Source organism: Rhinolophus sinicus, chromosome 16 (assembly GCF_057876585.1).
Source record: "Rhinolophus sinicus isolate RSI-liver-muscle chromosome 16, RSI-T2T, whole genome shotgun sequence".
In the NCBI taxonomy this organism is placed as follows: domain Eukaryota; kingdom Metazoa; phylum Chordata; class Mammalia; order Chiroptera; family Rhinolophidae; genus Rhinolophus; species Rhinolophus sinicus.
Genome location: NC_142516.1, coordinates 49,384,444 through 49,409,858, shown reverse-complemented (window position 1 = coordinate 49,409,858; position 25,415 = coordinate 49,384,444). Strand labels below are relative to the sequence as shown.

General features: G+C 39.7%; 1 long non-coding RNA gene across 1 annotated transcript in view; it reads right to left on the bottom strand.

Moving 5' to 3' along the window:
- Positions 1-24,679, bottom strand: part of LOC141571343 (uncharacterized) — a 419,842-nt gene extending 395,163 nt beyond the window's left edge. Inside the window, exon 1 of the long non-coding RNA XR_012496105.2 lies at positions 24,550-24,679. This is a non-coding gene — a long non-coding RNA (uncharacterized LOC141571343). The remainder of the gene's footprint in view (positions 1-24,549) is intronic.
- Positions 24,680-25,415: the final 736 nt, after the last annotated feature.

Below are 25,415 nucleotides of genomic sequence, written 5' to 3'. Positions count from 1 at the left end.
TTCTTATAACCAGTATTTTAAACTCTGTCTCTGGTAGGTTGGTTGCCTCCATTTCATTTAGCTCTTTTTCTGGAGTTTTTTTCTTGTTCTTTCCTTTAGGGCATGTTTCTTTGTTTCCTTATTCTGGCTGTTTCTCTGTGTTTGTTTCTATGTATTAGGAAGATCTTCTATGTCTCTCAGTCTTTGCTAGATGGTCTTACGTAGTAGGTGTCCTGTGTGGTCCAGTGGTACAGTCTCTCTGGTCACCTGTGCATTTGTTGTGGGAGTGTCCCTTGTGTGTTGCGTGTATTTTTGTGTTGTAGTTGAGCCTTAGTAGCTTTTGGCACATCAGTGGGTAAGATTGACTCTCAGGCTGACTGGGTGAGGATTGGCTATGTCTACAGTGTATGAGCTGCTGTGTGGGGGCTGACCCCTCAGAGAGGGCTCTTGTGCCTGTTGGTACCATCTTTTGGGTGTGCCACTTGTGGGGCTAATTGGGTAGTGCTCTGCTGTGGTCTGAGGCCAGCCTCTCACTGTGATTTTTCTTGTGCCTCTTGGGAATAGCTCCTGATCCCCCAATTTTAGCTTTGCCTGTGACCATCCTGGGGCTACCTGGTAGCAGCTACAAAACTATACGCAATTGGTTGCTGCCTGTGTTGCACCTGGGGCATGTGACGGTAGCCTTGCTATAAACTGAGGTTGGCTACCACAAGTATTAGGCCTGGGACAGCTTAGCAAAAGGCCCAGATCCCCCCCTAGGCCTGTTGCCACTGGCTGGCTGCCCATAAGGCTCAGAGGCTAAAAGACCCTCCTTAGGTGCACAGGTTGCAATGGTTGACCCAGTGTTCACAGTTGCCCCTCCCCTCACAAAATGCTGCCTGAGTTGGGTAGGGTGGGGTCCCAAGAGTTCATGGTGTGTGGTCAGTGATTTTTACAAAATTAATGCAGATTCAGTTCTTGTGCCAGTACTAAGCCTGTGGCCACTCTGCAAAATGCCCAGAGGATACTGTGCTCAGTCATCATTTGCCTTGGGCCCACAGAACCCCAGGAGCTGCCTCAGAAAGGCTGCAGCACAAGCTGAGGCTGACCACCTGCCAGTGAAATTGTCCCACGCTGTTGTGGGCTGTTTGCTGTTGTACAAGCTTCCTACAGCTTTCAGGGAAGGGCTGGATATCCAGGAGCTGAAGGTGCCACTGGTGATGCTGCACTAACTGTGTGGGATTCAAGGGAGTCACCAAGGTGGTGTGTACTCACAGGGATTTTACCAGACTGATACAATCTCAAATTTGGCCCTAAAGGGGTGGGTTCAACACAGGAAAGATTGCATCTTCCTGTAGGTTACATGTGAGGCAGGCTCCACACAGAGATAATGGCAGCTGTCTCTCTAGCCCTTGCTCTGAAGCCACACAACTCACTCTTTCCCTGTATGTCTCTGGTGCCTCTCGAGTCATTGCCCTTCTGTTGGAGCTCAGGGTAAGTGCCTGTGGGTATGCGAGTCTGTGTGTGGGCCCTTTAAGAGGATGTCTGGGTGTCCAGCCACCTTCCAGCTCAGCAGACAAACACAGAATCCTCACAGACTTTCATTGCCAGATGTTGTGGGTACTCCTCTTCCTGGCACAGGAGCCCTGGGCTGGGGAGTCTGGTGTGGGGCTAGGACCCCTCCCTCTTCAGAGGGGAGCTCTACCACTGAGGTATCCCTCCCAGGGCTCAACCACTACCTATGGGTTTGGGGTTCACCCATTTCACATCTCTGCCCCTTCTACCAGTCTTGATATGGCCTCTTCTATATATACTTAGTTTTAAGGGTTCTGTTTAGCTAGTCTTCAGATGATACTTGAGGTTGATTGTTCTATAATTTAGTTGTAATTTTTATGTGATACTGGGAGGCAGTAGGCATAGCATTTACCTATCCTGCATCTTAGACCTTCTTGCGCCCAATTCTTTTGTAAACATGATCTTTAACTAGATCCATAAAAACACTCCATTTAACAGAAAGCAAACCTATGGTTGAGAATTCCCTACTTTCCTTTCGGTGTACTTGGTCATGCAAATTTTTAAAATTGGAAGCTGCTGTCAGAATTTAATTGCTGGTCAAGGTAATTGTCAATTATGCTGAGAAGTACTGAAAACTGTCAACATATATTTACACTATGTCCCTGCATAGTTTTCTAAACCAAAGTCCAGAATTCCTAGTTTGATAAGAATATAATGTACAATGGGATTTATAGATGATGTAATACAGAATTGTACACCTGAAATCTATGTAATTTTACTAACAATTATCACCCCAATAAATTTAAAAAATAAATTTAAAAAAAAGAATATAGTGTGATTTGTGAAAAGACTTAAATTTTTTTAAAATAAAATCATATTTAGTTACCTATTTAATGGACTGATCCCCCCCCCAAAAAAAAAATTGCATGAAATTGTCATTGGACCCATCCTAGAAAATATGTGACAATCTAAATATGCTATCTCAGGAAACTGGTCCTGCCATATGGCTTCACATAGCAGTTACTCTGCAAATATCCTGCCACACTTGGAGTGGACAAAGATCCTTTTGATCAGTTAGGAGATGGAGTTAATAGAGTTCCGGAGGTTGTTAAAAGATGTGTTTTAGACTAGCTCTTAACTGGTAAGAGGAAAAGGAAAAGTCCCAAAGTTCCAGAGCCAGAAGGAGAAGAGAGAGCCATGTAAGAAGTCCCCAGCCCAAGAAATGGGGAATAAGAAAACCAGCAGCAGATAGATGTAAACTTCAAACAAAAATATAATCTATAGTTTTAGAAAATTTTGAATTTTCCCATTTAACAAGTCAGCCAGTGGTATTGTTCTATTGTCTAACCTTATAGATCCACTAAAGTTTTAAGTAACATACATGTTATCAATATAAATAAATGTAGTTTCAGTAAATTGGAAAAAATATTACCCATTGGTAAACAAGTAAATCTTAAATTCCTAGAGGACAGGAACCTGAGTATGTTCTTTGCACACAATAGGTAATGCAAAAATGACTATGGGAGTAAGTTAAGTTGGAAAGAATTGCAATGTCCCTATAAGCACCTGTTTATTGTAATAGAACTAAAATGCAAAACATTCCCTCGAAAATTGCTGCCCCTGCCTCCTTTTCCATAAATATAAGTCAATAATGGAAACATCTGATGTCATGTTAGTACATTACAACCTCCTTTTAAATTCTGCATTTCTGAGATGTGGAAAGAAATGGTCACCAAATGGTGCAAGCATATGTGCCCACCAAGGAGCAGATGCTGTAGACCCAATAGGGAAAGCACAACACATTTGTGACTCCAAAGCTGATTCCCACATTTGAATGGCCCCTCACCTGCCCCTGAGTTCTCCACTGTAAAATCCAAAGAGCTCTATAATTCATGCCTCAGGAGCCAAACAGACTCAGGTCCATCCACACTCAGAGCTCATACTTTAATAAGCCAATCTGTGCTGAGGGAGGGTGGAACATATGGCAGCTCTGACATGAGGAAGGTAGTTGAACAGAATAGGGCCACATCGGACCAGGATCCTGACATCACACAATTCCAGGGGTATCATCTGCCCTGAGGGGTGTTTATATAGATGACAACCTGGAGTTATGCCACACAACCCTGCATGGAACCATAGCCTGAGACCAGACCCACTGGACTGGTGCTAGAGGATTCCAGAATAAAATTTTCTAAAGATTCTGAGCCCCCAAATTTCAAATTGTATTTTTTAAGTTGAAAAATAAAAGTCTAGTGCACGACTTCACGGTGGTCTTCAAATCTATGAAATAACTAAACCAAGTAAACCCTCATCCTTCATTGACATAGAGGGCCACACACTAGAGATTAGGGATAGATAAGAACAAATTACAGCCTTGAGAATTTAACCAATTAAATGGATATTTAAAAAAACATAAGTTATACTATCTATATATCTATATATATCTATATATCTATATCTATATATACCAATGTTAGGGTCAACATTTGTCATTTTATTGTGTGTGTGTTCTTTTTATTAGTTTCAGGTGTACAAAACAATGTAATAGTTAGACATTTATACCCCTCACAAAGTGATAACCGCCTTCCCCAATCTACTACCCCTCTGACATTGTTTATAGCTGTAACAATTCCATTGACTCTATTCCCTATGCTGTACTCCATATCCTATGAATATATATATATATATATATATATATATATATATATATATATACTAAATTATAGTTGACATATGTGACTAATATGTTTTTTTCTGCAGGCAGAAAATATGGCATCTGAAAATAAAAATACCTGGTTCTATCCCTGTTTAGCTATATGACCTATTGATCCTCTGTTTTCTCATCTGAAAAATGGGAATAAAAATTGGACAGACAACATAAACAAGATTCATACTTTGTCATAGGGATTCTCCAGGTTCTAACCTTCCAGGCCCCACAAGGATAATATTTGATCACATATTCCTAAAATTTAGTAGGTTCCTGAGTGTTAAATCTCTGGGGCCATAAATAGCTTTTGATAGTTAGGCAAACCAAACTTAAGAAATAAGACTTAACCAGCATAAGTCATACAAAGAACACATTCATTCTACTGCTTTATCTCACAATTGATGCCCAATTAATACATTTAAATTTTCTAAGAACATAAATAATGAATAATTCATTCCAGAATATTCAAAGGGATGTCCCATATGGTTCAGGATTTTCTCTTTTCATGGAAATGGGGTCCCTTACTTTCGTGACTCTTTCCTCTATCTAATAAGGTGAGGTTTTATGGTGTGCCAATTGACCGTCAATCATGGGAAGATGGATTTATTACAAGAGCTTGCCTAGGGAATGCATTTAATGGCAGAGAAGGCTATCAAGGCTTTATTTTCAGCAGCTTGGTGTTGGGTGTTTCCTATTATAAGGAAACTATGAGACCAAGAAGGACACAAGGGAGGAAGTAACTTCTCTGCTGCTAAAAGCAAATCACTAAACTCTGTTTCTGCAGGAGTCCTAGAACAAGTCAGCTCAAATGTCACTGCTGAAGCTAAGACAGCTAGGTCCAATCCCAGGGCCTGGTCCTTTCCATTTTTGCATGCCAGTGATCAAGGACCAAAAAGTACATCTCAGGATCACCAGCTGTACAACACATCTGATCTCATGCATTGATATGGAGACCATCAGCCGAATCTCCCGCACAAGCACAATCATTAGCACCAGAATCCAGTAAGGGAGAGGAACTGAATGCTGTGAGTAAACCTGGTCCAGAAAAGCTACAGAAAGGGCAAAGCCAGGAAAGTAAATATTTGTTTAGTATCATGTGGTTTCATGCTTATAAATTAGGCCACAAAGTTGAACTTTACTTGGGAGCAATAAAAGTTATTCCACTATTAAAATATATATAATGACACATTATCCTCAGACCTAATCCTATCACAAGATACCACTTCGGTTTCTACCCTTGGGGTGGTCTCCATGGAGCAGACCAGTCAAATTTCCCTCAAGCCAAACTGTTAGGCAGTTTTCAAAGCCAGTAGGCTGATGCCTCTCCCTTCTCCTGACAAAGATGACTGTGTCCCAAGGATGTTAAAACCATCAGTCATTTCAGTGGGAAATATTTTCCACTAAAACAAAACAGATGTTTGACAAAAATAACCATGTTTTAAAATACTAATAGTCATTCAACCAAAACCAAATCCTTTGTATTAATGCAGCCTTCAAATACCAAGGTCTGGTATGCCCACAGGCCGGTGGGCAAGGCGTCCTTGCTCTTGCAGGTTATTCAACAGCAGCCCAAGGGTAATCCTGCCCCCACCACCAAGATAAAACATCCCATTTAGCATCCATTTGGATACTGTTGCATTGCCTATCTCAACTGTGTATTAGCCCTTTTACTCAAATCTACACTGTACCAAGCTTTATGTTTCCATGTTCCCCTCCTTTGTAGTCATCTGGTCTTAATGTCCCTCCTATGGGTCAACTCAGCATGTCCCAAACTAACTCATCCTCTTACCCTCAAAATCTGCTTCTTGTTGCACATTCCCTATTCAATCAGAGGCACAGCCTGTCCTAGGCATTGGCCTCTATTTCCATATTCATGTTGACAATATTTTCCGCCTCTTTTCCCAAGCCCTCCACCCCTATTCTAGATACTCAATGTCCCTGACCTGGATTATCTCAAAAGACTCCTCAATTGTCTACCCTCTTCCAGCCTCTGCATACCCTTCATGTGCTCTATGACCTGGTTAATCTTTCCGAGGCATTGTTTTGTTGTGTTATATTCTTGCTCAAGAATTTTTGATGGCTTTCCATCCATTCCCAAACAATAAAACCCACATTCCTTAGCTTGAGTCAAGTCCCCCACCCCCATATTCTAACTTGATCCAATATATATTTCCAACTTAATTTTCTATGGCTCCCTTTCATATACCCTACTTTTCAGCCAAACAGCTTTATTCCCTATCCACTCCCCACTATTCATTTAGCACATACCTCTATTCATGTTGTTTCTTTCTCCCAGAATTCCTTTCTTACCACAAATTTACATGCCCAATTGTATCCTCCTTCAAGGGTGGATTGGAAAGCCACCTCCTCCACAAGACTTCTCTGCTGATAGAGAAAGTTTTATCTCCCTCCCCTGAATCTCACAACATTTACACTGCCTCCTAGGACACTTATCAGTGCTTTCTTGAATTGTAATTTTTTTATGTACATAGCTTAGCTGTTCTACTTTAAGCTTTTATGGATAAAGAAGCACATTTAAATTATCTTTTATCTTCTAAATTCCATACATAATGCCTTTCACATAGTACATGCTCTATGACTATTTTTGATTGAATAAACAAATAATTATAATTTGAAATTAAAGATTATATATTAGAATGTGGCCCAACAATGCTTAGAATGGATAAGGCTCAAGATATCACCTTGAGCAGACACACAGAATAATTAAGGAAGAACAGAAATTGGAGCCATTAATGGATGATCACTCACCAGCTCTAGGAACTTTGGGAGAATGATTTAACCTCATTAAGATTTGGTTGTTTATTTTTTCTGTGCCACTTCCTTTACAGAGTTGTGGTAAGGGTTATAAGAAAAACACCTGTGGTAAGGGTTATATCAAAAACACCAGATTTTGATACATAGTAGGCATTCAATAAATGTTAGCTGCGGTTGGTATTTGTGACTTACTTGCTGACCATTTTCTCCCTGCTCCTCAAGTCAACTCCAATCTAGTCAATGCCAACATGGGTTTGGAGTAGAGCTGGCTGGTCTCAGGCTTTCAGAGTGAAAAGATTTATTCCCATCAGAAGTGAGCCAGATAAGTTTCCATCTATGGGAGACCTCGGCCAAATCTCTGTGTTCAATCTGAACTAGACCAGTCCTAGCATAAAGTAAGTTGTTCCATTTCCTATATTCATTGACTTATGCTATCTCCTAATTGTAGAAAGACAATTGTAGAAAGACAATTTATTGATATTTATTGATTCTAAATAGTTTAGAATATGTAAAGATAGCTCATCATGCGTCATCCAAATATTTAGAATATTAGTCACTAATGATATTGCTGTTCACCTGCCATTAAATGGACTGTCAGGTCTTTTTTTTTTTTGTTTTTTGTTTTTTTTTTAATATCCTCTTGTAGTTTTGAAACTTTTCTGTGGAAAATATTTTTCAGTTGCTTAGTTTCCTATTGGTTTCAGGTTTCAGCCCCTTCTTAGTCATTGAAAAGCGAACAGCCTCCCTTGTGGATTGTCTTGTACAGTAGTTTTTTACAGTTTCTTTTCTTTTTTTCTTTTTCTAAAGGGAATCTCAATACATAAAACAGACAGAAATGCAGTTCTGCTCTTGGTGAAGCTATGGAGGATGGTGTGGAGGGAGTTGAAACAGACCCAGGGGAGGGATCCTTCTTCCCTGGGGCCATCTAGAAACTGCTTAAGGGTCTCAATGTAGTCTCCCAGGACTCATAACAAACAGCACTAGCACTGCTGGAGAGCAGAAAAAAATGAAATAGTTCTTCCCCTTTTTACAAGAACAGAGCCAAAGTAATAGATTGCTCAAAAACTCGCAGTGGAAACACGGCAAAAGCAGACAAGAATCCATACCTCTGGAGGCCAGATCAACGTACTTTTCAGTATTTCAAGCTGCCACCCAATGAAAATGAAATCTCCCTAGAAAAGAACTGTGTTGGAAACATCACAAACCACATATCACAAACACTCTAAGCCTTGGTACCATGAAACCACCTGGCCCTGTGCAAAAGAGATAGATGCACAAGGAGATATATGCATATACACACACTTTGCTTTCAAAGTGTCTGCGATTTAGTGTGAGTCATGTGTCTTTCAGATCTAACATCGTTCCTTCATTCTGCATACTCTTGTAATATCCATCGCTTGGCAGGAAACAAGAGGAAGAGTATGAGTGTGTAGGGGAAATACATGGGGTCTCAATGTCAGCCTCTTGAATGTCTTCAAGTCACCAGCTTACTAGAGGCACATCATCCTCTTGGATGTAAGTAAAGCTGACTTCCACCTTCATTTCCTAGGACATAATAGGAAAACCAGCATTCCTCCCAAGAACCCCAGTCACCTCAAGCTCCCAGTCTCTGCTTCTGCTCAGTTCTTTCACTCTGCTCTGAGATTCGCTGGATTCCTCCCTGGTTTTTTTATACCCCACCTCTCCACTGGATCTAGGCTGTATACTTAGTAGACTCTACTGAAGATTTCTAGCAAAAGAGAGAGGAGGGTGGGGGTAAAGATAAGGTACAGTGCAAAACTTCATAGAAAACAATTTAAAAGTAAGAAATTGACCTATTATTAAAAGTCTCAGAACCATTTCTTCACCCTGAGAAATTGTAGTCACTTTTTTCTACTCAGGGGCCAGTCCCTTGTCATGCTACTGGAAACCCCTTGCTCTTCTTTTACTTGCTCCTCCCTAGCTTGACTCCCACAAATACCCCCAAATCCATCTTTGTTTCTTATACAGGATAAGTTAGATCTCTCTTAATCTTACTACTTGCCCATCCTATCCATATCCTAAGGCCATGGTTTTCAAACTTTTTAACTAAAATCCATAATAAAAAATATATTTTATATTGTGAATACACACATGTACACATGCACACACTCACACACATACATATACAAACATATACCAAAAATCATATATATGTGAGTGTGTGTGTGTGTTTGTATATATATACATACACACACATATATGTGTGTGTGTGCACGTATATCTAAAGTTTTATGAAACAATAGTTACCTTTACTACTATGTACTCTATGAATATTTTCTATTCTCTATTTTCTCTTTTTTTTTTTTTGAAAAATAATATTGGTCACAACCCATTAATAATTGATTTCATGACTCATTTATCAGTTATAACCCACCATTGTAGGCGGCTTGGGCTGCCATAACAAAAGACCATAGACTGGGTGGCTTAAACAACAGGAATTTATTTCTCACCGTTCTGAGCTAGGAAGTCCAAGATTAAAGTGCCTGCCAGTTCATTACCCTGGTGAGAGCTCTGGTCTCTCTTCCTTTTCTTTTAAGGACACTAATAACATGGGGGAGGGAGCACTCTTATGACCTCATCTGGATCTAATTACCTCCCAAACACCCCATCTCCAAATACTGTCACATTGGAGTTAGGGCTTTAAAATATGAATTGGAGGTGGGGGGCATTATGCAAACGTTCAGTTTATACCATGATACCCACAGTTTGAAAAACACTCCTTTAGAGTCTATTCCTCCAGTGTCCAAATGATCTATCAAAGGGTTTTGCTGAGAAGAGTACTCCAGTCTCATAAAAATTACATCAGAAAAACTTGACATATGTATCATTCCAAAGTAAGCAATAGAGTGTAATATAAATGGATGGGCTATGCAATGAAAAATGGCTAGATTTACATCCTGGCTTCAACTCTGTAACTTCTCTAAGCTTCAGTTTTCTTATCTTTCAAGTATACTGGTGCAATGATAGCTAGCTCACAAGAATGCTGTGAGGCTCAAATTAAAGGAATGGTATATAAAATGCATAGCACAAAATTTCCCTACAAAGTACTTAACAAATGGTAGCCATCATTATCATCATCATTATCCACAAATGCAAATTATGTTTTCAGTCTTTGTTTATTGAAATTATCTGTGTCATTTTTTTTCCTTTATCAGCCTGTGCAATTAGTATTTGGCTCCTGACTGTGGTCTGCACCTCTCTAGCAAGATAGTTCCATGGTCTATGGTACCAAAGGAAAATAGTTAAATGTGAGAAGGAACTCATTAGATTTTATATTTATTTCTAAAACTATTGCAACATTTCATTGCTTAGTCAAAACCAGAATTTGGTGGGGTAGCCGGATGGCTCAGCATGAGCTCTGAGCAACAGGGTCACCAGTTCAATTCCCACATGGGCCTGTTAGCTGTGCCTTGCACAACTAGATTGAAGACAACAAGCTGCCACTGAGCTTCCAGAGGGGTGGCCGGATGGCTCAATTGGTTAGAGCGTGAGCTCTCAACAACAAGGTTGCTGCTTCCATTCCCACATGGGATGGTGGGCTGCGCCTCCTGCAACTAAAGATTGAAAACGGCAACTGGACTTGGAGCTGAGCTGCGGCCTCCACAACTAGATTGAAGTCCAACGACTTGGAGCTGATGGGCCCTGGAGAAACACACTGTCTCCCAATATTCCCCAACAAAATTAAACCAAAAACAAAAACAGAAGTTGGTATCCAAGCAAATTTGGAACTAAAAATGCAACCCATTGGAAAATAAACAGAAAACATTATAAATAACCTACACAACCTTACACTTGGTTTCCTTTGCTCCCCATCACCACCCAGAATTTTTCACCTTTTGTAAAGAGACAAAAGTTTTGGGAATGCAGATTGGTGCAGCCACTATGGAAAGCAGTGTAGAAGTTCCTCAAAAAAATTAAGAATAGAATTACCATATGACCCAGCAATCCCTCTCCTGAGTATATAACCACAAAATCTGAAAACATTTATCCATAAAGATATATTTGCTCCGATGTTCATTGCAGCTTTATTTACGGTGGCCAAGACATGGAACCAACCAAAGCATCCCTCAATAGATGATTGGATAAAGAAGATGTGGTGTATATACACAATGGAATACTATTCTGCCATAAGAAAAGAAATAGTGCCATTTGCGACAACATGGATGGATCTTGAGATTATTATGCTAAGTGAAATAAGTCAGACAGAAAAAGTCGAGATCCATATGATTTCACTCATATGTGGGATATAAAACTGAAAGCAACAAAGGAAGAAGACAAACAAACAAAGAAACAAAAACTCATAGACATAGACAATAGTTTAGTGGTCACCAGAGGGTAAGGAGGGGTGGTAGATGAGGGTAAAGGGAATCAAATATATATGGTGATGGAAGGAGAACTGACTCTGGGTGGTGAACACACTTTGTGATATATGCAGATTAATGCATAGATGATGTATTACAGAATTCTACACTTGAAACCTATGTAACTTTACTAACCATTGTCACCCCAATAAACTTTAATTAAAAAGAAAGAGAGAGACAAAAGAATGAGATAAAAGCTACTTCCATGACTGCTTTACTAAGTGATGTACGTGTGGCTTGCAGAAGCTGTGGATCATCTATTTAGAAGCTAAGAGCCCAAGGGCTTATAAGCAGAGACTGAAACGCCTACTTTGGGGTGATAAAGGACAGGGCAGGATGAGCCTGAGCAGACCCCAATTTATAACATGCCATTCTGATAATCAGAGCCTATGGCTTTCCCATTATTGAACTGGGCACCCAGAAGTGGCAAGCAACCGAGAAGCTTGGGGAAGAACCCATCTTATTGGTGACATTCAATAGCATCGTCATCTTCAGCAGCACACTTGAGGACACACCTGTCTTTCCTTGGGGCTCATTCACATCTATCACTTCCTTTGGGAAACCTGGAGAGAGCTTCACACCCTGATATGTATATATCAGAAATAAAAGTGGTTTATTTGTTTTGCTATGATCTAATAGCCCTGTAAAACGGAATGTCAATAAAATGCAGTTTTTTTTATCTTGTCTGTCTTGATCATAAAGCTCCTTGGAGATGTCCCTGTCACCAATCCCCTCCCTACAGAGAACTAGAAACTTCTCATTATATAAACCATCCATCTGAGGCTCTGCAGGTTAACCCAGCTATTACTAGAAATGTAACCTAGCACAACAATACCAAAGTGACTCACTGGGGATACTGACCCAGGCCAACCCATGCATCCCTGTCCCGTTGGATTCCATGATCGGTGATCTAAATTTAGAATACTAACCAAATCTGGGAAGGCCATGCTCTGAGGCCAACCTGGAACTTCACCTCTCAGACACGGATCCCTATACCAGGGAGAGCTCTCCCAGACTACTATCTTTTGAGCTTGGAGCTCCCACACTCTACCACAATGCTTGATACATTGCACACTGTCAATAATTGTTGGTTGGATTGAATTGACTTGACTTGTGGAAGCAAAAATAATGCAAACAGAGCAAGCTGAGGCATTTCAATTCAGTGCCTTAACTTCCCATACTGAATCTTTTTATTAAACTTTTAAATCAAAAGCAGGCATATACATCACCCTAAATTCTCTGATAACACTGCATCCTCCAAACCACCTAGCTCTCCCTGACTTTTATGAGCATAAATCAGAATCTGTGGTACTTGAATGGGGTTTTTGAAGAGCCTAATCTTATCTCATGACCATATTAAATCTGCATTTATTAAAAGTATGTCACTTTACAGGCCATTCCAGCCTCAGTCCAGCTTATAGGAGGATGTAAGAATGAGTTTTTGATTAAAACCCTTTTGGAAAACATGAACAAATGATAACCAGTTGCGATACTTTTCCACATTTTTACAATATTTAAAAATATATTCACATATCCAAAACTGATCCCACAACTTGATTTATTCACAAGTCCCCTGAAGTGCTTAATAAGTACAATATGGTACAATGAAAATCATGCTTATTACTGCTATTGGGTTGGTAATTCTCCAAGATGAAATCATACTTTTCAGGTTATAAATATACATTTTATTGTTGATTTTATGCCGCATTTTGAAATACTGCTTCTCTGCTTTCATATTTTCAGGGCCTTACAAGGGCATCATAAATCAGTCCCAAACTGGAGGAATGCTAATTGATATCAGGTGATTTCAAAATAAAGGTTAGGTTTAACTTGCTGTATGTTTCATGAACGCCAATTCTTGTGGAATGCTTTCAAAACCAAGACATGCAAGGAATTCGTCTTCCCAGATTAATTAATTAAATGTAAGCACATTAGATATTTCAAATATCTAAAAGGGGGCTTAAAGGATGTATGTGTGCAACTCAGCTCCAATGCCAAAACACTGAAGAGATAAAAGGACATATATAATGCAGTCTTGTAGGATCCAGGACTTTCCTAGTAAAAAAAGGAAAGTTCTATTACCCATAAGTTGATCTGAATTATTTTTCTAACCCTCCTCTGCCCCTTTCTCTGCTCTTCTGATCTTATAATCTATGTTACATCTGTATTACACAGAATTCCAAGTGTAGATCAACAGGTGTGACTGGGAAGAGCAAGGTTGCCATTTTTCAAAGCTTTTTACAACAAAAACAATGATACATAGATTTTTTGTTGTTGTTAATAGGAAACAGCCTGTGACCCAGCATAAATATTGGCATATCAACTTATGATCTTCCCCAGATAAGATATTCAAGATAAAAAAATTCGATTTTTGAATAGTAGTATACTAATCTCTCTCAAAAAAATACTATAGCAGCATTTCCCAAAATGTGTTATTACATGGATGAACAACACACACACAAATGTTAATAGCTAGAGATTTGGCACATGTGCATGTGCACGTGTGTGTGTGTTTGTGTGTGTATGTGTGTATTATCAAGTCTGTAAGCTCATGAATATTATTGCTGAGGAAGAAGATGAGTTTAAACGTGACTGATATAAAAATATTGAGCAAATTATTGTCTAGTCTAGATAATGCATAGACTAAGGCAAAAACATGGAGTAAGGTGACATGAAAATTAGTTTATTTTGAGACACATGCATTAGAACATACTTCAGACAAATCCTATATTCCAACCATATAATGCTAGAACTCAAGATCTTAGAGATCAATGATGTCCAACTCCCTAATTTAAAACTGGGGAAACTGAGGACTGGAAAATTATAGTTGAAAGTTATAAGCTGATTAGTGCCAAAGGTGGGACAAGAAATGAGTTTTCCTGCCCCTAGGCTAGTTCTTGATCTGCATGATGATAATAAGGACAGTAATCTCTCCCTTTCTGGAAAGGAACAAGGCCAAGGACTGACACAGGAAACTATTTCTCACCTTTGTCAGCTCACACATCACTTGGGACACTCTTCTCATCTCACTAACAAAAGTTCTGCTGAAGTAAGATAGTGGTGTTTTTGGTCTTCTACAAATTACAAAAAGAAATCAACACGCTAAAACGACGATAAACCACAGATTGTAAAGATACTTCATGAGAACTTTTCTTTGAGGACGTCCTTGTGGATTAACTCTGACACTGTCAGAGCATGATTGAGCAGCAAAAACAAGAACCCCACCCTCCTTCCCTCCTTCTTTCTCCTATGGTATTATAGGAGACTCAATTTTACAGACACTGAGTTCAAACTGACTCAATTTCGCAGACACTGAGTTCAAACCGTATGTGCGTGCGCACGTGTGTACATGCGCACATCCCTGCTTTTGCACAGGACTAGGTGTTCCCCTGGTATGGCTACTCCCAGTGTGTGTAATGTGTGGTATCTGATGTCTCCAACACACTCCTTTCCTAGGCATATATTCTTTGATCCAAGAGAAAGGACAAAAGTCCAGTTCTGCCTAGTATAAACTACAACAGTCCAACCTCCTACAAGATAAGGAAGACTGGATTCCTTATCTGGATATTTGCCACTCGTTTGGGGAGAAAGATCCCAGCTTTCAATATCCAGAGGATAGGGCAAGGAAAGCAAATAATTAAGTACTCATTACGAACCAGAACTTGACATAGGTCTCATAAACGATCACCTTGACCTTGAGAGGGAAAAGTATCATCCCTATGTTATAAATTAAGGAAATGAGGATCTGAGAAGCTAAAGAATTTTCCTAAAGTCACTCAGGTCCATCTGACTCCAAAGCCCATTCTTTTAGCCCAATTTAATTGTATAGTTAAGGAAATCAAGGTATAAAAAGATGAGGTAATATCTAGGGTCACAGGCAAAGTAGTGGCAGAGATGAAACCAGAATCATTGACTCTGGTCCAGTGCTTTTTCTACAACCTTCAGAGAATTCTATAACTTGCAAACTCAGAATAACAAAACAAAACACACAGATTAATACAAGACTGTTAGAAACTCCAAAGCAGCAAAATAAAACAAGCCATATACTACTACCGACATATGAGGCATGTTAGCATAGGTGAGTGTGTGAGTGTGTGAGTGTGTGTGTGTGTGTGTGTGTGTGTGTGTGTACAGTTGCATATATCATCTGTGTTATGTGTCTATGTGAACTATATGTGTTTGGTAGGGAAAAACAGTTAAACATTAATGAATTGTGCTTCTCTTTACATTGTCATTACCAAAGGCAATTGTTTGGTAGAGAAAGGATTTTTTCCTTAAGGAAATTTCTCCCTGTACTACCTGGGATAAATAAAAGGGTTCATTGTAGCTGGCATTCTGGAATGAACTTAAGACAGATGAAATTCAAATATTCTGTGTAATGCAAACAATTTCTCTAGTCACAGAATAAATCACTGAATGAATTATATGCCATCCCTGAAGATTAAGCATGTAGGTATATTACTGGATGTTTCACTTTTAAACGAAATTTTTCAGTGTCAAATTTACATATTCTCTTTGCAGTTAATTTTTACTTTATTATAACCTTATCATTCTATCTTATGGATTTATTAATTTTATATTAAAATATGCCACCATCTCTGCCACACTTTAAATGGGAAGGTGGAAACTCCAGAAAAGAATCAATATTCTTAATATACTGGCAAGGATAAAACTAACAGCCTTAACAATTAACATTAAAAACTCAGTGGCATTACCGATCTGTCATTCATGTCATAATCCAATGGGATTCTCTGAGACAAAGGGTCTCTGCTCCACAGAGTCATTCGGGAATCTAGGAATTTCCCACACTATGGTTTAACCAACTTCCAGGGTCTTGGGGTCCTCAATATCAAGGTGGTAGACAAGGGAAGAGTGACAAAGCACAGAGATTGGTTGGGAAGGTTTCAGGGGCCAAGGATAAAAGTATGCCCAGATACCATTGCCCACAACCTGGTTACATGGACCTACCTACCTGGGAAGTGTAGCTTTTCTGTGTTCTGAGATTATAGAAACAAAAATGGGGGGTTTGATGTGCACATAGCTGCCTTAAATAATTAAATCTTCACTATGGAAAATTCATATATAAAAATTAGGCAATAGTCTATTTATAGAAGAAAAAAGCAGAATGAAATAGCGTGAACTACTTCTATTTTTTTTTCTGTAAGTTGTGTCACATTTGTAAAAGGAGATGGAGTGCAAGTGTGTGTATACACACATAAGCATATTATTAAAAATATCAAACAAAATATAAACCTACATCTCCATCACTACCACACATCCTCCTACGATATCTAATCTCTTCCTTCTCTCCATTGTTTTATTTCTCCAGCTCACATTTCATTATTTGGTATGGATCCTCCTAACCCAAGCACATCCCACCTATAACTCCTTCTTTAAAGATGGTCTTGACTCTATCTTCACTATACCTTTTCATTAAAAAAGCTGATCCACCAAAGAGATACTCCTATGAACCAAGAGAATACCCACCTACATCAGCTATATTTGAACTGACAAAAATGGATGCCTAACCTTAATGGGCCAAGTAGAATCATTGTTCTCGGAATTTATGGTTGAGACTAAAGTCTGTAGTTAGTGGACCGGGTTAGACATGCATGGTCAAGTTGTCTGCATAGTACAATGCCATCCTTAAGTCAAGTACAATACAAAGTTATAGCAGAGGATTAACTAAGAATCTTGCAGAGGAAGATGCTGCAGAATGAAGCAGACATGCAGAAAAGTAGACATGAGAGAACAAGCACTCCAAACAAAGAGCCACAAAAACAGGAGCTTCCTGAGACAATGAAACCCAGCTATACATCTTGCCAATGGGTTCCACAGGTATCCCCTACAACCTTATAAGCAATCCCCTTTTCTCTCAATGACTCCTGCCTGAGATACATATTACTCCATCCCACATTCCCCCATTTACCTAAATAAACAAAAATATCTCCAAGAACATTTCCCCTTTGGTTTGGACTTAATAAATACAATTCTCAGGGGATCAAGATTTGCAGACAATGTAGAAGATCTATGAAAAAGACAGGTAGAGTGAAGAATTGGTCCAAATAAGTCATTCAAACAAAATGAAAGCAGAGAAATGGGGGGGCGCCTCAGGAATAATACCAGTATTTCAGTTGCTTTTATAATCTATCCATGCCCTCTTCTGATTCCAACATGCTAAATTTTTCACCTCCTTGAGTTCTTTTTATTTTCTGTTTCTTCTATATAGGAAATATTTCATGCTCCACCAAAGCTCTTCATGTCTCAGTCCTCTTCACTCAACTGTCTGCTCAAATATTACCTCTCAGAGGACTTCTTTGTTCACACAATCCAATGTTCTCCACCCACTTTTGTCACACTTTTCTTTTTTTTTTTTTTTTAGTTTCAGGTGCACAAGACAAAGCAAAACTTAGACGTTTATCATTTATATCCCTCACACTGTGTCACACTCTTAATACACTGCCCTGGCACTTATCATCTACACTTCCCTTGTTTCTTTATATACTTATTTGTGTATCTTTGTTTCTTTATATAATTATTTCCCAGCAGAACTTCCAATGGGGACAATAAGCTTCACTGACTTGTCACTACTGTATTCCCAGCTATTCTCAGAAATCCCAGTAGAGACACTCTAAAAATTTTTTTCATTGAATAAGTGAAATACTTCAAGTAAAGTTTCTGGATTCAGACCAGTGTCCAGCCACTGAGATCTGGACACAGATACAGACATGCAGAGAGGTTTGCCTAGATGAGATAAAGGCAGACAGCTTACCTCGGCTGTAAATAGAATATCCATGATGCAAAATACAACAAAAATGAAACAAAAATGACAGAAGAGATGGTGACACAACTTACAATGCAAATACTAGTTGTCAGAAATAATTCAATGAAAGGATATGCTCGCCCCACACCTTAAACAGCTGCATGTTGTTAGTAAACCCAGAGGTACATGAACAAAATGAAGCCAAGCTGAGCTAGGACATTTGGGAAGATGAAATTTTAATAAAATTGTCACTGTTGGCCTATACAAGGGAATCCATAGCCAACTGCTTGCTTAACTGTTGACAAAACAGCATGGCTTTGGAAATAATCTCTTTCCAAAACCATCCTTTCCTGTCCCCACATTTGTGTTTCTCCAAACTTTTGTTCCTCTGAGGAGGAGAAAAATATGTCATCAAATGGTGGAGATGACCGTTGTGGGAGTTACTGAGAAGGAAAATTTTGGAAGAACAAAGCTCCTGGAAAACGAGGCCTGAAGTTCCTCAAGCTTGCATCCCTTGTGCCTCGTGCAGAGCCTGGCACAGAGCAGACAACTGATATTTGTTGAATCAATAATGACTAATAATAATGTCATGTAATCCTAGAGCTTCAGAGCTGGAAAGGGGGCCTTAAAAATCATCTCAATTTGCAGAAGTCAGGACTGAAATTCAAAGGAAATAAACAACTATATCAAGGTCGCCCTGACTCTTAGGTCAAGATTCAATGTGTTCCTCTTTACACACCCTCCATGCATTTGTGTACTGCTTTCCAGATTACAAACCCTTTCTCCCACATGTGAGGATTATATTTGATCCTCAAATCCCACTCTGAGGCAATGGGGCAGGGTTGTTATTATCCTTAATTTGCTCTGTGAAGAAACAGACCCAAGGAAGTTAAGATACTTGCCAACATTTATATAATTTGTTAGTGGGGGGTACCAGAAATAGACCTAGAATTTCTAACTCCTTGTCCAGGGCACTTTATAATGCAATAAAATTCATGGAAAAGGAAGGCATAGAACTCAATGTGGAGGATGGCTAATGTATTCATTTGCTTGGGCCGCCATAACAAAGTACCACTAACTGCGGCCTAAACACAGAAATTTATTGTCTCACAGTTCCAGGGGCTAGAAGTATGACTTCAAGGCATTGGCAGGGTTGGTTTTTTGGAGGCTATGAGGGAGGATATGCTGCAAGCCTGTCTCCTTGCCTTGCAGACAGCCATCTTCTCCTGGTATCTTTTTACACCGTCTTTCCTCTATGTTAGTCTGTCTCTAGGTCCAAATTCCCCCATTTGCTAAGGATACCTTTCATATTAGATTAGGGCCCACTCTACTGCAGTATAACAACATTATTTTAACGAATTACATCTGCAACAATCGTAATTACAAATAAAGTCACATTCTAAGGTACTGGACGTTGATATTTAAACATAAGAATGGAGGGTAGGAAACAATACAATTCAACCCATAACAACTAGACAGGGGTATAAAAGTGGAGAGAGAGATTTTGAAGTGAACTGATTGATGACTAACTTGAGTTAGCAAAGATACAGGCAGAACTGAGATTGGTATGGCAGGGCTGAGGCTCACTGTAGGAAGCACTTAGAAAGGGAGAGTGACAAGGTTGAGTGGATTCCGCTTGGGATGGAAAGACCCTCCAGGAACCTTTCTCCATAAAGGGTGTGGCAGGTACATAAGGATTATGGAAGCAGAAGACACTTGCAGACTCTGATAGCATTAGTCGTCTCCCACTCTGTGACTACACATAGCAAAATTGATCACATGAAATAAGGGGTAAATCTGTTTCTATTTAAAAGGTATTCAAAAGCATTCATAAACACTGTCCAGGATAGATCAAATCAGAGCATCTTCCTCAAAGAAGGAGGAAGGGAATGGAGATTATTATAGTAAGTGGAGACGATGTTCTTGGGGCCCCATGTCTCACCCACTTGGCCTATCTTTCATTCCAGCCCCCACCTAGGTGAACTCATGACAACAGTATCCCACTTCAACTTGTGTAAATGCCTCTCTCTACGTTGAAACCTTCTCTCGACATGGAGAACTGGAGACCGTGGATAAATGCCTCAGCCTCTGTTGTCAGGGTGGAAAATTCTAGGAGGCATTCTGTATCTCTCAAAGGAATTCCTGCAAAATAAACTCCCCACCATTGGCTATAGCAGAGGCCTTGATAATTCTCCCTAATGCGTTCTCTTCCTCTTTTCCTATCTCATTATCACCTCTCCTTCACTCTGCTTCTTGGGATCACCTCCAAAATATACCACCTGAACCTAAGTCCTTTACCTCAGGCTCTGCTTTTGGGAAAATTTAAAGTAAAGAGTGACACCAAGGTCAGCCATAGGGATCTTGGCACTTACGAGTTACTTAGTGTGACTATGTGCTTACTCCCATAGGACTGAATTCAGCAAAAGGTTTTGGTGTCTGCCATATGCGACGTACTTACTAGGTGCTGAGAATAGAAAGTGGAAAAAGACATGGCCTCTGCCCTCAGGAAGTTTAAAATCTGCTGGAAAGGATTTATGGTGTGGAATATTCTCTAACTCTTGCTGAAACACAAAGATCTATCTTCATTTGATATTTTTGATCCATGAGGCCCCCAATAATTGTCCCCCAAATCCACTTCTCTTGCTTCAGAGCATCGCATTCAATTTATGACTGAGGCTCCCATGGCTCCAATTTACATGTGATTCACATAACATCTGTTTAATTTTAAAGTTTATATGGCAGCTTTTTGAAATCCCAGGGACTTTTTCAACTTTTTCCCTCTTCCCTCAAACACCAAGAGGATGGGGAAAATTAATTTCCTGTGTAAAAATGTGAGATGACAGCAGGTCCAAGGTTAAACCTATTTACAAAGGAAATCATTGCCAATGTTTAGAAAAGTCTGTTTTTATTTGAAAAATTCAGTGATCTACCTGGCTTCTAATGTCTCATGGCATTTTATTATCAAAGAGTTTCAACCTATAAACAGCAATGAAGAGGAAAACAGTTCATATTTGCTTTTCCCCAACGTGCGATGAACTGTTGGCTAATAAGCCAATCAATTTGTTTCACTAAACAGCCCCCTAGGAAGTTCCCCAGTTTTCCTTCCTCTGGGGTTGTCTGAGAATACTACCCCCCAGAGCCTCAAGTTGGTCTGGCCACGCCTGCCCACCTCAGGCTTTTCTTTTTTAGGGCTAATGGCATGAACAGTTCTGGGCTTCACTTCTGTCTGGCCAGGAGCAAGCCAAGCTCAGCTCACCCAAGTCCACACTCTAGACACAACTCCTCTTATGGAGGGAGGACAGAACAGTTGAGTCCTCTCCACAGTCAGGTAACAACTGAGATCACTTTCCGTCTTCCATATTTCCATGCAGATGGAAGCTCCATTCTTGCTCATTTCTGCCCCAAAAGATGTACGTTTGAATCTTGCTTAGAGTTTCGGGGACCTTCTTAGTGCATAAACACATGCTGCTGCCCCAGCATCATCATGGGGTTTCCGGAATCATCATGAGCCCTCCAAGGCCGTGTCTCTTCTAAGCCCTGCCCAGACTCACAGGAGACCATTCTGTTGCTCTCATCTCCTGTAAAGTGAGGCCTCGCTGGATAGTCCCATCACCTGGTCATTTCCACTCTGAGGTCTTGTCATCTACTAGAGAAATGAGGCCCAGTTCTCCTCAGTTCTCAAATACCCACCACATGTCCGGAATTGTACTATGGGTTGAATTGTGTGCCCCCCCCCCAAATTCAAATACTGAAATCTTAACATCCAGTGCCTCAGAATGTGACCATAGTTGTAAATAGGGTTGTTTAAATGTAATTAGTTAAGATGAAGTCACACTGGGGTGAACCCTAACTTAATAGGAAGGTATCCTTATAAAACTAGGGAATTTGGCCAGAGACACAGACACAGGGAGAATGCCGCATGAAGATGGGCGTCTACAAGCCAAGGAAGATCAAAGATTGCCAGCCAAGCACCAGAAGCTGGGCATGCCACATGGAACTGATTCTCTTTCATAGCCTTCAGGAGAAACCAATCCTGCCAACACTTTGATCTTGTACTGCCAGCCTCCAGAACTGGGAGACAATAAAGTTATGTTATTTAAGCCATTGAGCTTGTGGTACTTTGTTACGGCAGCCCTAGCAAACTAATATAGATTTTATTACTGCTACCATAATATTCCTTCCCTAAAGCAATCCATATTTCCAGTCCTTTTAGCTGACTTGCAAAAGGGTCAAAGAAACAAAAAGCACTGGGGAAAAATATCAAAAATATCGTCCTGCTACCATTTCATATAATGTAAGAAAGACCTCTACAGTAAGGATTATTTTGGATTTCATTTGGGAAAATGCTGTATTTTAGGATACTATTAGCATTTTTCCAATCTTGAAAAAGTGACTCCTGAGGTGTTTTAATACCTAAGATAATATTATTACAAAAATTACTAGTTTGGATTTGCTTGATAGAGTCAGTGGGAAAGATAGGGACCTATGGAGACCCATGTTAGTTCCAACGTTTGCTAACTGGACAAGAACTTGGGCGACACACAATTCCTCTCAATATGTTTTCTCATTTGTAAAAGAAGAATATTTCCTTGCAGGATTATTCAGGACGAGATACAACAATTTCTATGAAGCACAATGCCTACCTAGTACTTAAATGTTTTTTCTCTTCCTTTATCATGCTCCTTGCATTTAGTGTACAACCATCTGGAAATGTAGAAGGGGAAGGCAAAGGTTGGTAGCAGGATCAAGGGAACAGTAGCACTTTCATTTCAATGAGAAACTATGTTTGTGCCCCATCATCTTATGTCCTCCATATTATCAATAAGAATAGGAACCTTCTCCGACTCCCCGCTTTCTTGAAATTAAACATGTGCTTCAAATGAATTTTCATCATCATAAAGCTCCTCTTTATATTGACAAAATGTAAAAAGAAGCTCTTTAAAGAAAATAAAACCTATAAAATAAGATTTGTATGGTCAAAGTCATTTAAACATTATTTCCACTAGAAGAACAAGATCACCTCTTTGTTTCTAAAAACACTTTTCTGGATTTGATTCATCCATGAAAGAGGAGCAACGGCCTGGAAATAAATATAGATACTACTTTTTGAAACTCTAGCAAGGGGCCCCCATCATTCAAGGTGTTACCCAAACCAATCCAGTTGCTACCTTAATATGACCAGAGCGGTGTCTTCTCTTCAGATAACAATGACATTTACAGTCTATCTCCTGGGAGGCTCCAAGGATCATTGGCTTGGCCTGAGAATCAATCCAATGTTGGCATCTTAACACACTGGCTTCCTTCTCAGACACACCGGACCAGCACTGAGAGGCTTAGGAAACATGCTCAATGTAAATCCAAATGGCTAACAGTATATCCTTCCAGAAGTTAACTAAGTAGATGTAGGGATATGTGTGTATAGTTATATGTCTGAATATGTATATGTTTGTATATACACATACACACCCACCCAAGGAATCAAATTATTCTGCAACTTATTTTTTTCACTTAAAATATACATGCCATCTTTCCATACCAATATATGTAGATCATTCCCAAATGATCTAACACTATTTTTAACAACTATGTCATATTCCATTGTGTAGCTATATTTTCACTTTTTTAACCAACTCCATTTTAATAAGTGTTTAGGTTGTCTCCAGTTTTTTGCTCTCACAGAGTTACAGACATGTTTGATACATGTACAAACACATCCAAAGAACGCAGTAGAATTGCTGGTTCGAAGGGAAGTGTATTTTATGTTTTGATAGATAGAATCAAATTGTCCTCTCAAACAAGAGTCCACCAGTTACAACCCTGCCAGCAATATATATGAGATCTACTAGGGATGAGCAGAGGTGATTTTTTTAAAAAATACAGATGCCCAGGCCCCATGCTCTCAGAAATTCTGATGCAGCTCATCTGAGATGGGGCCCAAAGTATCTGTATTTTTCTTACGTGTCCAAGGAAATGTAATGATCAGCCAGGATTAGGAAACTCTGAGCTAAACCATCTACCCACTCCTGCAGGGGGTACCCATTAACTACGTATCAGTTATTCATCTTGAGAATTATTCACATATGTGGCTCTGATCTGTGGAGGAAAAAGTAGCATTTGAAAAGCAGTTGGAATTAGGGCCAGAAAGAAAAGCACTGTCTGCCATACTATTCCCTTACATATAACTGTAAAATTTCCCAATTTGTATTGCTAGGGTCGGTTTTGCAGCTTGGAAAAAAAAAAAAAAGAATGTTTTGTTCTAATACTTTATTTAGGGATGGGGAAAGTGATAACATATCCTATTGGCAGGTCAGTGTGTGAGTTAAAGAATCATTAGTGCTTTGAAAGTTTCATGAACTTGGAGCATTTAGCTAGTGGATAGCGGTAACAAATGACATTTGCTGCTACATGCACCAGTGGCAGGAGATTAAATGTTGGACTGGACCCCTTACCTTGATGGAGAAGAAATCTGCCCTCAGTCTTTCCAGCTAACTCTCGGAAGGAAGAGTAGAGTAGCAGCGAGTATGGCCTCTCCCTCTGAATGAGTTGATGCACACAGCTTCTTATGATGCTCATTGTCTAAGATACATCTCTGCATCTGCCTGGAAGAGAGTAAAGGGCATTCCTAAGTTCAAAGACCAGAAGGACCCTCCATAAACCTCCTCAAAAGCCTAACCAACCAGTTCTCAACACTGGATGCATAAGTAACCCACGTAGGGAGCTTTAAAATTTGTGACATCCAGGTGTCATCCTCAGAGATTCTGATTCAGTTGGTTTGGGGTGCAGCCAAGACAGTGGGATATTCTAAGTGGTTGGATAGAATTAAGGGTGCAGCAAAGATTGAGAACCACTGTTGTAGCCTATTGTTCATGGGACATACCTAGCATTCCCCCCCCCCCCCCCCCCCGCTTTGCAATACTCTGGTTGAATTAAGTTACCTGTGAGAGAAAAGAGTAGGAATGGAAAAAGTGAAGTGAAACCTAAAGAGATTTCCTGGGCAACCCTTTCTCTTTCTCACCCCTCAGTGTCACAGCTTCAAATTATATCTCTATATTGACTGATACCAAGCTCAAAGAAAAGAATTTGGAGGCCGAGTGACTTTTAGGAGGAGGGGTGGGAAAATCAAGTGCCCCCAGGGGATAAGCAAGCAACAAAGATGAGCGAGGCAGCCACATAGGACTGTAGCAAACAACAACCCACAGGCCACGAATTGGTTCTGACCAAACACAGACATGTAATTATTCAACCCCAATGGCCCCAGACAAATTAATTGTCTAAAGATGCCAAAAATACCATTTTACCTGGACTGTCCCCATTT